Raw genomic sequence first — 13,283 nt, 5'->3', positions numbered from 1 at the left:
AGCAAATAAAAAATAATTTGCAATTAATGTTACAGTGTTGGCTTTACTCCAAGCTACATAGTCAGTATCAGAAAATAAAGGGTGGCTTTAACCCTGGCAAAAAAGTACGTGCGAGCCAGATCTCAAACGACGTTTATAGGCCATGTATTTCCTTTTTTATTCTTTTACCATGCTTTATTATGTTCTAGAAAGACCAATACAAATCTCCCAACAGCAGCCATTTGGAAGGTAAACCAAGAAAGAAAAACAAATTTCTTACACCCCAGCCAGGATTTATTTCAATGTTCACCTAATCAAAATTTTAATCTAACAAATGCAACACACCAAAAGAAAACATTGTACTCAGAAGGAGATTTTTATTGGTGGTTTTTACTCATGGGCGACAATTAGGGGTGGTCTTAAGGGAAATTTAAGGAAGCTGTGTGAGACAAAGTAGAAACTGAGCAAAATTCATTATTCCTTAAATGATTTGGGTGAATCTTTACAGAAGATACCAACATATCATTACAAACAACGTATAACACCTCATTTGATGGCCTACGAAGTAGCCTACAAGCCATATTGACTATGGAAAAATGCTCACATCGGACAACAACAAACTCAAAGGAGCACTTATACAGCCACTCCCAAACATTGCATTTGTGGGTGTTATAGTGCATGGTGCATGAGAGAACGTAACTTGCATTACTAAAACTTATTTAAGCACTTAAACAACATAATTTACAACACAAAGCACAACTGTGATCGCAAAATTTGGTCTAACAGGAAACCTGAGAATGGAAAGTACATGAGCTAGTCTCACCGAGCTGGGACACCTGACTCCTGATAATATTTAACAGAGAAGAGGAAAATGTCTTTCCAGTGCAGAATTAGCTTTTGATCCTTTTTATTCACCACTATGCGTACACACTACTATGCGACCAGTGCCACCGCACCGGGTGCTGAGCACCTCCTGCAGAGTTCCTTGCCTCCAGGAGGACCTGGCTTGGCAATTTGGGCTGGACTGTTCCCATGAGGAACAGGGTCAAGACTGATTTGCATATGGCTGGGTCCAAAATGGGGTGGCGTGGTGAGCAAAAGAGCAATGGATTAAACCCAGATCTTTGTGACTAGGGTGAATGTTTGCATTGTTCAGCATATCATCCATCATTTGCTCACTGCGCCACATTGGACTCACGCTAGCTTGGCTGATGAAGGGTGATGCCCTGAAAACGGTCCCAGGATGCTTGTTTCTGGTCCAGGGAGGACCCGGCTTGGCAGAATGGGCTGGACTGTTCCCATGAGGAACAGGGTCAAGACTGATTTGCATATGGCTGCGTCCAAACTGGGATGGCGTTGTGAGCAAAAGAACAATGGATTAAACCCAGATCTTTGTGACTGGGGAGACTGTTTGCATTGTTCAGCATTCCGTCCATCATTTGTTCCTTTTGTACCTGCAATCTTCAGGCAACCATAAAAATGTCAAGATAACTCTGGTGATTAATGTTCCTGGTGGAGAGAGATCAGAGTGTTGTGTAATGGACGTTTTGAAGCACCATAAAGCAATGCACAGGGTTAAAATACATCCTGCAAAGCTTGTGTATCACGCAGAACACAAAAGTGCATATAATGTAGAGAGTTCATTAGGTTACTGCTTTTGTAGACAGATGTTTTTGTTACTTGCCGTTTCTAAGTTACAATCTTAATATAGCACAGTAAGGTATTAACTGTCAAAGAGCTCAATACAAACTGCAAGGTAAAGGAAGGGTCACTAAAATTATGCTGCAGAGAAGGGCCAAATTATGCTGCAGAGTTGAGTAAACTATGTGTAAGCAAAGGCAAATTTTGCGGTGAAATGCAGCAAAAATTTTGATGGTATTCCTTAATTATTTTGCCATTTTTAGGTCAAGCGTAAACGTATAACATCTTGTATACGTTAGTATACTTCTCTTGTGGGATTAAAGCCATCCCTCTGCTTTTGATTTGCTTGTTTCAGTGTCCTTTAAAAATCCTTTTTTGCTAGTAGTCAGTCCAGTCTCTTTGTCCCTCATTTTCTCTTCAGTTCCGCCCTCGGAGCAGGGACTAAATACTGTCTCTTTCTGATATTTTTCTTTATCTGATCTTTCCGCTAAACATTTTTTCTAGGTTTCCTGCTCTGTTAGTGTTTACCTGTGTTCAGCTTTAGCACCATAGCTGCTTACATTTAAATACGATTCAGAAAAGGGGGTGGTGATGAACAGAGTGTCTGAATTAAGCAGACCACTCTTACCCAGTCCAAAGATCAGGGCTTGATCCATCACCGTTTTTTAGCTCACTGCACCATCCCAGCTCAGAACTTGGCTATATGCAAATTAGTCTGACCCTGGCCCAGTGCATCATGGGAACAGGGCAGACCAAACTACCAAGCCAATTCTTATACTGGGCCCTGATCTTTGGACTGGGTAAGAGTGGTCTGCTTAATTCAGACACTCTGTTCATCACCACCCCCTTTTCTGAATCGTACATTTAAATACAGCATTCCTCCCTCCCACCTCCTCTTAATTCCACAGTAGTGTTAGTGCTGCCTCCCATGCGGTGCCTACTGCTCTGTTGCTTTTTTTTAGTCCTGTTGCAATTTTTGATGTCACCAGTTAGTTGGGCTTCTTTTGGTAAGATATTGTTTTGGGCTTCGTTTTAAGGGGGATTGGGCTTGTGATGGGCTTCTTTTGGGTAGGTGTTCATTTTGGGCTTCCTTTCAAGGGGGATTGGGCTTGCTTTTATTGTTGTTGCTTCCAAGCTTTGTCGTTGCTGTTTGGGCATTGTTGTTGCTAGTCAACTTTATATAGTATGAGCCAGTGCTTCAGGGAGCTCTGACCTGATTGTGAAAGACATATCCAGTAATACAAACAAAAAGCATTCACTGTTTGATGTTTATCTGTGGCCATTGCTTTTGTGTAGCGCAAATGACCACTCTGAACTGGTTGCTTCTTTAGGTATCTTAGGTTCTCTGTTGGGCACTGGACACTTTATAATCTGTGAAAGCCACTGCTCCAAGTAACTGTTTATAATCACAAGTTGCTTTATAATCATAAGAGGCCAACCCAGCGGCTGTGATGCTATGTGCCTCTGGATTCTACCAGACCACGTGTAGGTAGCACAGGACCTGGTTATGTGCTCTCCATGCCCCCTTCCGCCCATAAGCAGCGTCCCCTGTGGTGGAGGTTCGCAGCCTGCCCTTTTTAGGTAAAGGTCTGAGCACGGACCCTACTTGCCTAATGAGATAAAGTATGTTCCAGCAGACCCTGTTCTGAGATGGGGGAATTACATGATGGTGAGAAAAGAGATTAGTGAAGCAGATACTGTGGAGGCGGATCTCTGGCATATAAAGTGCCCTGAATACCCCTTAACCCACTAGCCCATATTGCCGTCTGTATTTACTTCCTATCCTTGCACTTCAAATCCTCTTATTAAAATGGTGCTACCTTCCACAAACTAGTTGTGACTCATAGAAAGAAAGCACATTGAGAGCAGTCATCTAGAGCAAGTGACAGCTTTGCAACCACATAAGTATCCGACCTGCTCTATCTCAGACACAGAGCTCCTCCTGCTTGAGATGTCGGTGCCAGGGGCGTAACACGGGCCCCCTCAGCCCCCGCATTGCGGGGGGCCACCGTGCTTCAGGTGCCCCCTCACTCTGCAAGCCTCGTCCTCATGAATTAAATGGTGCACAAATAAATTAAATGGTGCGCACGCACATCACACGCCTGGGCCCTGGCCGGGCCTCAGAGGCTCTTTATTAATTAAATGGTGGGTGAGTGCTCACGGCACGCAGTTGTCTCCGCGTCACAAGTCTGCACGGTCTTCGCGGTGGGCAGGGGCTGGAGACCAATGCCAGATTGAATTTCTTATCATGCGCATTGCGAAGAGCCTACAATTAAAAGTGTGCGTGAGCCGTGACTGTGACTTGTGAGCGAGGTGAGCCATCCCAGGACCTAGCTACGTTACACCACGCCACGCCACGCCAAAGACTAAGAAGGCCCGTCACCAGCCATAATTTACATTATTACTAGACCCTGCCTGGCTAGCCGTGCCCTGCCTGCTGCTGCCCGCTCGCGCCTGCCTCTGAAACTGCAGGCCAGGCCAGCCCTCAGGTCAGGTGAGTGCCCTGGTGAGTGTGAGCCAGGCCTCCATGGTGCTGCTTCCTCAATCTCACCAGTCCTGGAAAGAAGGCAAGCTTGAAAGCGAGTCCAAGGTGAAGTTAGGGGTGGTGGCGATTTAAGAGCAAATGGACGGTATTGTGTTTTATTGTTTGATTTCCTTTGGCACATGTGAGCTTCAATAAAAAATATGTTTTATCAAAAGTGGACCGTAGTAATACAGCCCCCAACACCAGGCTTGTATCTCATAGGAAGTTCACAGAAAACCAGAGTAAATGTGGAAACAAAATAAAAAACACCTTGTGAATGAAGCCGTCTGACATTAGGTAAACTGGACCTCTTCCGCTGTTATTGCGACCTCAGTGACAAGTAGGAATTTTGCACAGCTCTGCTCCCACTCCTCCTCTGGAAAACTGTCCATCATATAGTACGATAGGAGAGAACGGTAACATGGGAAAGTGACTCAAAATGCAGTGTGTCAACCCTCTACATAGGATGTTAGTTGGTTATTTACTGTCTATTTTTTTTTTTAATGGGAGCATTATATTTTTAATTGTTGCTTAATACTGTATATTGATTTCCCTATCTACGGCAAACTCAATTTAGGAGAATGCTGTGTTCTGGCATATTTATGTTTTCTATTACTGAAATATGTGAGGGTGCATGTGTTGCAAGCTTCCTTTAGCTGTTCCTCTCCTGTTAACGGCATTCTGTTTGTAACGTTCATACGTATGCTGATAAGTATTATGGGCTACATCGGAGCTCTGCCACCAAGAAGGGTTGCTAAACAGTCTTGTTCACACCACCTACTTGAAAGGGGCACATTACAAAAACGTACACTAGCTGCATTCCAACACCTCTAACACTCACCACCCCGCTTTTCCTAAAGTAGGATAGCCTTCACAGTTCAAAAGGCTGCAGGGTGAGAGCAAAAGCACTTCAAGACCAGGAGACAAACCTCACACCAGCCAACAGATGAACTCTAGTGTCAAGCAAGGAGGTCAAGCTGGCTGGTCTGCCCTATCACAAAACCTATCTGATCTCATTTCTCACTCTGTGCTACATGTCAAACTATTCTTCTTTGTCCTAGTTCCCAACCACCCTCTCTTACAAGCATCTTCATTCAATTTCCGTTTTCCAGAAGTTTTCTTACGTGCCTTGCTTGAACCCAGACTAACATAAAAGTAGGTTTTTTTCTAATTTTGTTTCATAGTATAATAGAGCGCAAACTTGACAGATCTCATAGTAGGGACACCATAAGGTGGAACATAATCCAGTTTTACCCACAGTTAGTCAACTAAATAAAAGCGCTGTACTCTTGATAACCATTTCAGTTGAAAGTGTACGGTATGACTTATTGTCCAAAACAGTTTGACTTAGAAGATTTTCCTTGAAATGGCTATCTTTCTCTTTGCTTAAATTCTGTTTATTCAGATCTTTTTGAGAGATGTTTTGCTCTGTTTTTGCTGTCTTTCTTATGTAAATGTTTATTTTCTATTAACATTATTTTGTCCATTGTGAATTATTATTAATATTCTTTTTTCCGCTGTTTGTTTTTCTGTTCATTTTATGCCCATTTCTTGTCTAGTATTTTTCCATTATTGTGTATATGCTCTTTCTGATCTTTTTCATAATTATTTCTATAAACCCATGCATTTTGTTTTCTTTTTTCAACTGAAACTATTTAGCATTTTCTTGTGAAAATTATAGTGGCATTGTTATATGAAAAGGGTTTGGTCACTGAAAACCTAACGAGCAAAACTGTGAATGGCAGCATATGTTAGGCCGAGTTTCAGCATTCCAAGCCTCTCCTCTGAGGCCCTTGTTTGATGCCAAGGGCTTTCCCATTGCCCAGACAAGTCCCCTCCAGTACGAGTAGAAGAACACGAAGTCCAACCAATCCTGGATAGCATATGTCTAGCAGAAGGGAGCAGGTATTGGTGGACTGAGAGGGTAGAACGAGAGACAAAGGGCCCGATGTAGGTAAAATTGATTTACCGATTTTTAATTACCGAATTTTACCGATTCGGTAATTGAAAATCGGTAAATCAATGTGGTGGACATGTAGGTATTTCCAGATGTGGAAATACCGATTCTGTAACATTCGGTATTTACAGATTCTGTAAATACAGAATCGGTATTTTCCATTGATTCCTATGGGCTTCAAAGCCCATAGGAATCAATGGGAAATACCGATTCTGTATTTACAGAATCGGTAAATACCGAATTTTGCAAGGGTGCAGGGGGTGTCACTTTGACACCCTCTGGCACCCCACAAATAGGCATGTGCGCCATGTGGCACACAGACATGCCCTAAGGGCATGTCTGTCTGTCTCATGGCTAGGTGTGCATGCACACATGTGCATGCACACCTGAAATCGGTATTTTACCACACAATAGGATTGTGTGGTAAAATACCGATTTTGTAGGGCCTTTGGGACTCAGAAGAGTCCCACCTACATCAGAGTTACCGAATAGGTAAAAATACCGATTCGGTATTTTACAGAATCGGTAACTTTACCGAATCGGTAAAGTTACCGATTCTGTAAAATTGTGCCCCTACATGCCAAATCATGTATACCGGTCGGTAACGGCCGAAAATACCGATTTTCGGCCGTTACCGACCGACCTACATCTGGCCCCATATGCTAAGATTGCTCCTGTTTGGCAAGGTCTTTCCCTGCTTTCTTGATTGACTGTTTAAGCAGTCAGCCTTTGCACCGACCCTCTTCCAGTTCCAGTACTCTCCTTCCTCCATAAGGCGAGGTCCCCTGGGCTTCCTGTCATTTTTGCTTTGTGAGTCTCTCCTGCCCCCTCTTACTTTGAATCATTCGCCCCTGATAATGTGAAGCTATCCTTAGGAGTTTGCCACTGAAAATACTCCACTCTGTTGCACTTGTGTCAGATTCCTGTCACTGCCCAGATGGGTGTATCACACTTTCTCTGAAGGTGTTGTTGCAATGGGGCATGGGTATATCAGTAATATAAATTTATACTGTATCTTTGAGGAGAACTTACTGATTTTTCACTTGTCTCTTTCTGCTCCCTTGGTATCACTGCTATCTGTCTCGCTACCTTTTGGCGGGGAGTTGATGTTTAAAGTGATATGCTGGCAAGCAGTATACACTTAAAGGAGTAGGGAGGCACCATTACAGAGCACTTCTAAGGGTACTTCTCTCTCTAGATACCAGAAAGTGACAACTGCACTCTGAAGAGGTAGTTGGTATATGGTTGAAGAGAAGTTCAATGTGGATTATTATATATTGTAAATAATAGTGAAATTCTAATTGTAGGCAGTGTGTTCACAGCATTTGAAGCGTGACTATATGTCACAGAGATGCATGTGGGTGAAAGTGATCATAAAAATCGATTTCCAAAGTGCATCAGCAGATTTGAAAAAAAAATAATTATTGGTCTATCATACCATCACATCTGCAGGTTATTTGTGCAGCAAAGGGTGGTATATGTGTACTCAGGGTCACTATATGAAAATACGCCTCTCTACTGAAATCTCAGAACAGAAGGCATTAGAAAAGAACAACTGTAGCTGGTTTGCCTTAGGTTGTTGTGTTAGGAAGGTCATGGATCATGTGGAGAAAGCAAGTGCATTCTCTGTAGAGGGAAGTTCTGATTCGATGATGAGAGAGCTGTTTGATTACAATACTGCTGGAGCGCACCAGTCAGTGCTTGACTATGTGTGTATGAGGACTGGAGGGAGGACACTGACTAATACCGATTGTGTCCTCAGTGTGTACTGACTGGTGTGCTCATGTAAAGCCAGACGCGTTAATACTTTCGGGTCGCGTTCCAGCTATGTAAACATTAACACTTTTTGAAGTGCAGAGTGACTACTTCTCTAGATTTTGTTAACAGAAAGTGAACTATACGTAATCATAACATTTCTTCTTGAATGCTGCTAGTTTGTGACCTGTTTAGTTGTTTGTTTAGTTGTTTGCAGTGTATTTTTTTTAATTTTGCACGAAAGGTAGAGTACAAAACTAAACATGCAATTATACATCACATTTTCCATCAAAATACAATACAAATTCATAATATGCAATGCATTTTAAAAGCCAATAGATCAGCAATTCCTCTATGTAATCAATAACACAAGGGCCCCTTCTTTTAAGTTATCAATCACCATAGAATGCCAATTAATAAAATCCTAAATATTTTTTAAAGATAGCCCGGTAAGACAGCAAATCAGTCCTATACCAGGAGCAACCGGCGGTCCTATTTAAAATTTACACATCAGTATGAAATTAATTTAAGTCAGCTTCAGCTGTAATTCACAGCTTCCTTCCATCTATAAATAGGTTCCCATATATGCTTGCCAAGTTTTTTCCCTCTCTTGCCCTTTCTTTCATGAATCCCTTTCACCAAATTATATATAGCTAACAATTTAGTTAGCCATTGCTGAAAGGATGGGGTTGATTGATCCAGGCAGGCAGAGGCGATAATATTACGTAAGGCAGCCATAGCAAGAAACAGAACATAATCAAATGAGTTTTGTCTTCTGCTCGATTGAATCCCCAAGAGTATTAAAGCTGGATCTAGAATTACTTGTATATTCAACGTTTGACGATGTAAAGCAAGGCACAGAATATAATATCATCAGGGAGAGAACGATAAGTGAAAGGCACAACAATCAATTAAAAAGTACAACATTTTGTTTATTAATAAGTATATATACTCAGAATAAAAACATGAAATTATTTCGACATATAGTAAAATAAAATTTGTGACCTATACTAAGGTCTCAACACAGTACCATATTACACATAACATCATTAGTTCTTAATTCCTAAAACAGTGGCGGACAATACTAGTCCTCTTCTCGACGCGCGTTTCGGCGTTTTTCACTGGAACGCCTTCTTCAGGAGCCACAAAAACAAGCTGAAAAACATATATAGCAGTTCAATCTCTCTTTCCAGGTCAGTAATATTAGCCTTTAAATCAGTATCTCAGTACAAGTAAATGCAAACCTATAATCCAACCACCTATTACATATCGCAAACTCCCTACTTATGTAGCCAGCTATAAGGCTACATAAGGTACAAAACTTTTTAGATGTTACATTTGAGCAGTGGTGTAGTATTTAAATAGAGAGGTGGGCCTTGTATGATAATTAGACCCTAACCTCAATTGCATTTTCCTATTGTTCTTGATTAACAGTAGGGAAGGTTCTATGTATGTATATATATGAGGTTCTATATATCTATGTGATTATAGATGTTTTATTGCAACTAGGTAAAGATCTATAAATATCCTAGGCTTAGTTCCTTATGTTCATGAAGTTTTATAAAAAAGGAGAAGGGTAACTTATGCAACTTATGCATTTACCTATTGTTCTTGATTAACAGTAGGAAAGGTTCTATGTATGTATATATATGAGGTTCTATATATCTATGTGATTATAGATGTTTTATTGCAACTAGGTAAAGATCTATAAATATCCTAGGCTTAGTTCCTTATGTTCATGAAGTTTTACAAAAAAGGAGAGGGGTAACTTATGCAATTACATTCCCAATGGCCGAACAGCATCTGTTAAGACCAATACAATAATATACACATTGTGCCCCCATTCTTACCTAAATCGGTAGCTGTTTGTATGGGCCGCACCAGGCAGCAGCTGATGGTATAGCATTTTTTCTTTTTTTATTCGAGGGTATGTTTAAAACTGCAAATGTGAAAGAGGAACCCACATTTACTTTTATGCTAATATTATTATTAATGGTTTTAATATGCTAAATACTCGCTCTACTAAAAAATTCCTTACAACACAAGCCCTTTTTAAAGCTGTTTCTATATTTAAGATAAGTCCGAATATTTTTTAACATGTGAATATTGCACTTACATGAATAGAAATGAGTAAAATCTATAACGATCAGATGGCCAGGAACAGCATACAGTATGTCTGCTCACTCAACGTTGTTATATTGTTTCTGAGAAATGAAGTGAAAGTGACAACCATTTAACTCTAAAGTACCGGGGTTCACTCTAGAAATGTGTTTGGAGCAAGTAATGAAAGCTTGAGGGCGTAGAACGCTTACCGATAGTTAAGAAAATGCATTCGGCGTGTTTTAAATAGCCAGGGCCTGCAGTCGATATATCTGCTCCCTTCGTATTAGCACGCAACACTGAGGGGTAAAGCAAGAATATATAATATAGAGACTTTACTTTAAATAACAGGCTGCACTAAATAAAGTACACATAAGGTAAATAAGCGGAGGGCTGTGGAGATAAAAGCTTACCGATATTTAAAGGGAATTTTGACTGTTCAAATAACCTTGAACCTCAGTGGAATTAATCGTATCCTCGGTGTTGTATTGCCAAGCTGCGAAATAAAAATGCAATACGATAGAGCATTGCTAAATAGACCCAAACTACAGGAAAATACATTTTAGCGGGTTCACGGCGAGTGACGCGATTGTATGCTTACCGATCATTAGGATGTGCTCTGCTTGTGCATCAACCCGCGGGCGTCACGGATGATAGTTTCAGTGGCGTCCCGCAGCCGTTGGAAAAGGAGATCAACTGCTCAGTCGAATTTCCTTCCTTTTAAAGCGGACATGACCAATCGCCGGATTGCGCTGATTAGTTGTTCAAATTTCCCGCGTCATGAAGGGTGGTTTTAGACGGATAGCAACGACGGACTGCATTACAGCGAGAAAGTCACTGCTAAATGCAAAGTATCGAAAACGGACTCATTCTTGCCAGCAACATTGTTGCAAGTAGATTCCTGATATTAAATAGCAAACACACGGACATCATAGCATATGCAACTATGTTGTACTGTGAAATTATAACATTAAAATTCAAACCCATGACTTCATAACATAAGCAACAATGTTGCATTACGATATTTCTGTGAGAAGATCGATTTCTTTATATGGCTAATAGAAAGTAACTTTTGGAAAGCAAAAAAGTCATCAAAATTTATTAAGGAAGGTATAGCCTATTTATATGTATAGTACAACCATATACATATCCTGTTATTTATATATTACCTGCAATAATACTTTTTCTAGCGTTTTGAAAGATATTTTTTTATCTATTTATGGAAGTGTTACGCATATTTTAAATGACAGGAAGGATATTAAAGTCACAAAAGCTAATGTTGCCGATTCATTGAAATATGACGGCATTTCCAGGGTGGCATTACTACCTTAAAGACAGATGGCGTTTTCCCAGGGGATCTCGTTGTTCAACCCCTTTCTATGGGTGTCAAGGGAAAAAATCCAAAAAACTTCTCGTTTTTTCCTAATGGCGCATCCCCCTTTGCTGTCTGGGGTCATGATCTTTTCTAGGATGCGCCAATGTATGTCTTCTGGTTTGTGATTTAAATCTATGAAGTGCTTCACTAATGGTGCGTTCAGTTTTTGGGTTTTAATGGCGGATCTGTGCTCGGTGAGGCGCGTTTGGATCGACCTACATGTCTCACCAACGTAGCCCAGACCGCACGGGCAACTAATGAAATAAACCACATTAGTGGTTTTACAATTCCATAAGTCATGTGCCTTAAATGTAATGCCATTATGGTTGAACATTTCGCCACCTAGAATGTTTTTACAAGATTTGCAGGAGGAGCATGGAACCGTGCCCCGTACTGGTAAATTAGTTAGAAGTGATCTTTGTGTTTGATCACCATTCTGTTGCTTAGGATTGAATTTAGAATGAACTATTTTGTCTTTTAGGTTCCGGTTTCTCCTGTGCGCAAACAGAGGTTTGGACAGAGTGGAGGTAGAGGAGGGATTGCAATTCAGAATATGCCAGTTGGCATTAATTACTTGTCTGATCCGTTCATTCATGGTCGAATGGGTTGTTACACATACAATTTGATCATTCTCCTCTTTCTTTTTGGGAGCAAGTAGCGCATCACGGTCAAAAAATCTTGCACGTTTATATGAATTCCTTATTAATCTGTGTGGATATCCGCGTTCACAAAATTTAGTGCGCATAATTGCAGCTTGTCTGTCGTAGTCTTGTAAGTTAGTGCAATTCCTGCGGACCCTCAGGAATTGTGAGAACGGAATGCTCTCTCTTTGGCATTTTGGATGAAAACTACTAAAATGTAGTAGGTTGTTCCATGTTGTTTTTTTCACTTAAAGATCCACTTCTAATTTATCAACATTAACTTTAATGAGCAGATCCAAAAATTCTACTTGATCTTCGCTATAATGTGCAGTAAATTTCAGATTGCCATCTGTTAGGTTAATCCACTCTAAGAACTCAAGAAGTGTTTCTTTCCCATTGGTCCAGATAAAAAAGATGTCATCGATGTATCTGGACCAATGGGAAATGGATTCAAAAAAAGGCGCCACTTCGTTGTATATGAAGCGTTCTTCAAACCTTGACATATATATGTTCGCTATCGATGGGGCAACTGAGGCACCCATACTGACGCCTTTCAGTTGGCGGTAGACATTCTCACCGAATTCAAAAAAATTGTCTGTTAAGACTATGAAAAGACAGTCTATTAGAAATCTTTTGGGGCATGTGATATTATGCTTCTCTATGAACCAATCTGTCGCCCTTATGGCTTCATCTATAGGAATATTGCTGTAGAGGAATTCTATGTCAAGGGTTACAAGGATATCCTTCCCTGGCATAATATTCAGATTTTCAACTGTGTTAATCATGTGACAGGTATCTTTCACATAAGATTTGATTTTTGAGATATGGGGTCGTAAAAAATAATCCACAAATTTAGATAGTGGTTCTGTTGGGGTACCTATGGTGGACACTATTGGTCTATATGGGGGATTCGTTGAGTTCTTATGAATCTTGGGTAAACCATAGATACAAGCAGTTTTAAATTTATTAGCATTCAAAAAATCATGATCTTTGACGCTGATTTCACCATCTGATAATGCTCCATCAGTCAGAGTCATGATTTTTTTGATAGTAGTGTGGATTGGATTACATCTAATTTGAGAGTAAGTAGTACTGTCACTTAACATTCTTTTCATGTTATGTTCATAGTCGTTGGAGTCAAGTACCACAATGCCTCCTCCCTTGTCTGCACTTTTGATAGTTAGTTCTTTGTTTGCAGATAGGTCTTTAAGAGCACGAGATTCATTTGCAGTAAGGTTGTATTTGGGTTTAGGTATATATATTAACGTTTTCTCTAGTTTTTTCATTACAACCAATTCGAAGGCTGCAACT

Source organism: Lissotriton vulgaris, chromosome 3_1, assembly GCF_964263255.1.
Source record: "Lissotriton vulgaris chromosome 3_1, aLisVul1.2, whole genome shotgun sequence".
NCBI lineage: Eukaryota > Metazoa > Chordata > Amphibia > Caudata > Salamandridae > Lissotriton > Lissotriton vulgaris.
This window is presented reverse-complemented; position numbering follows the sequence as displayed.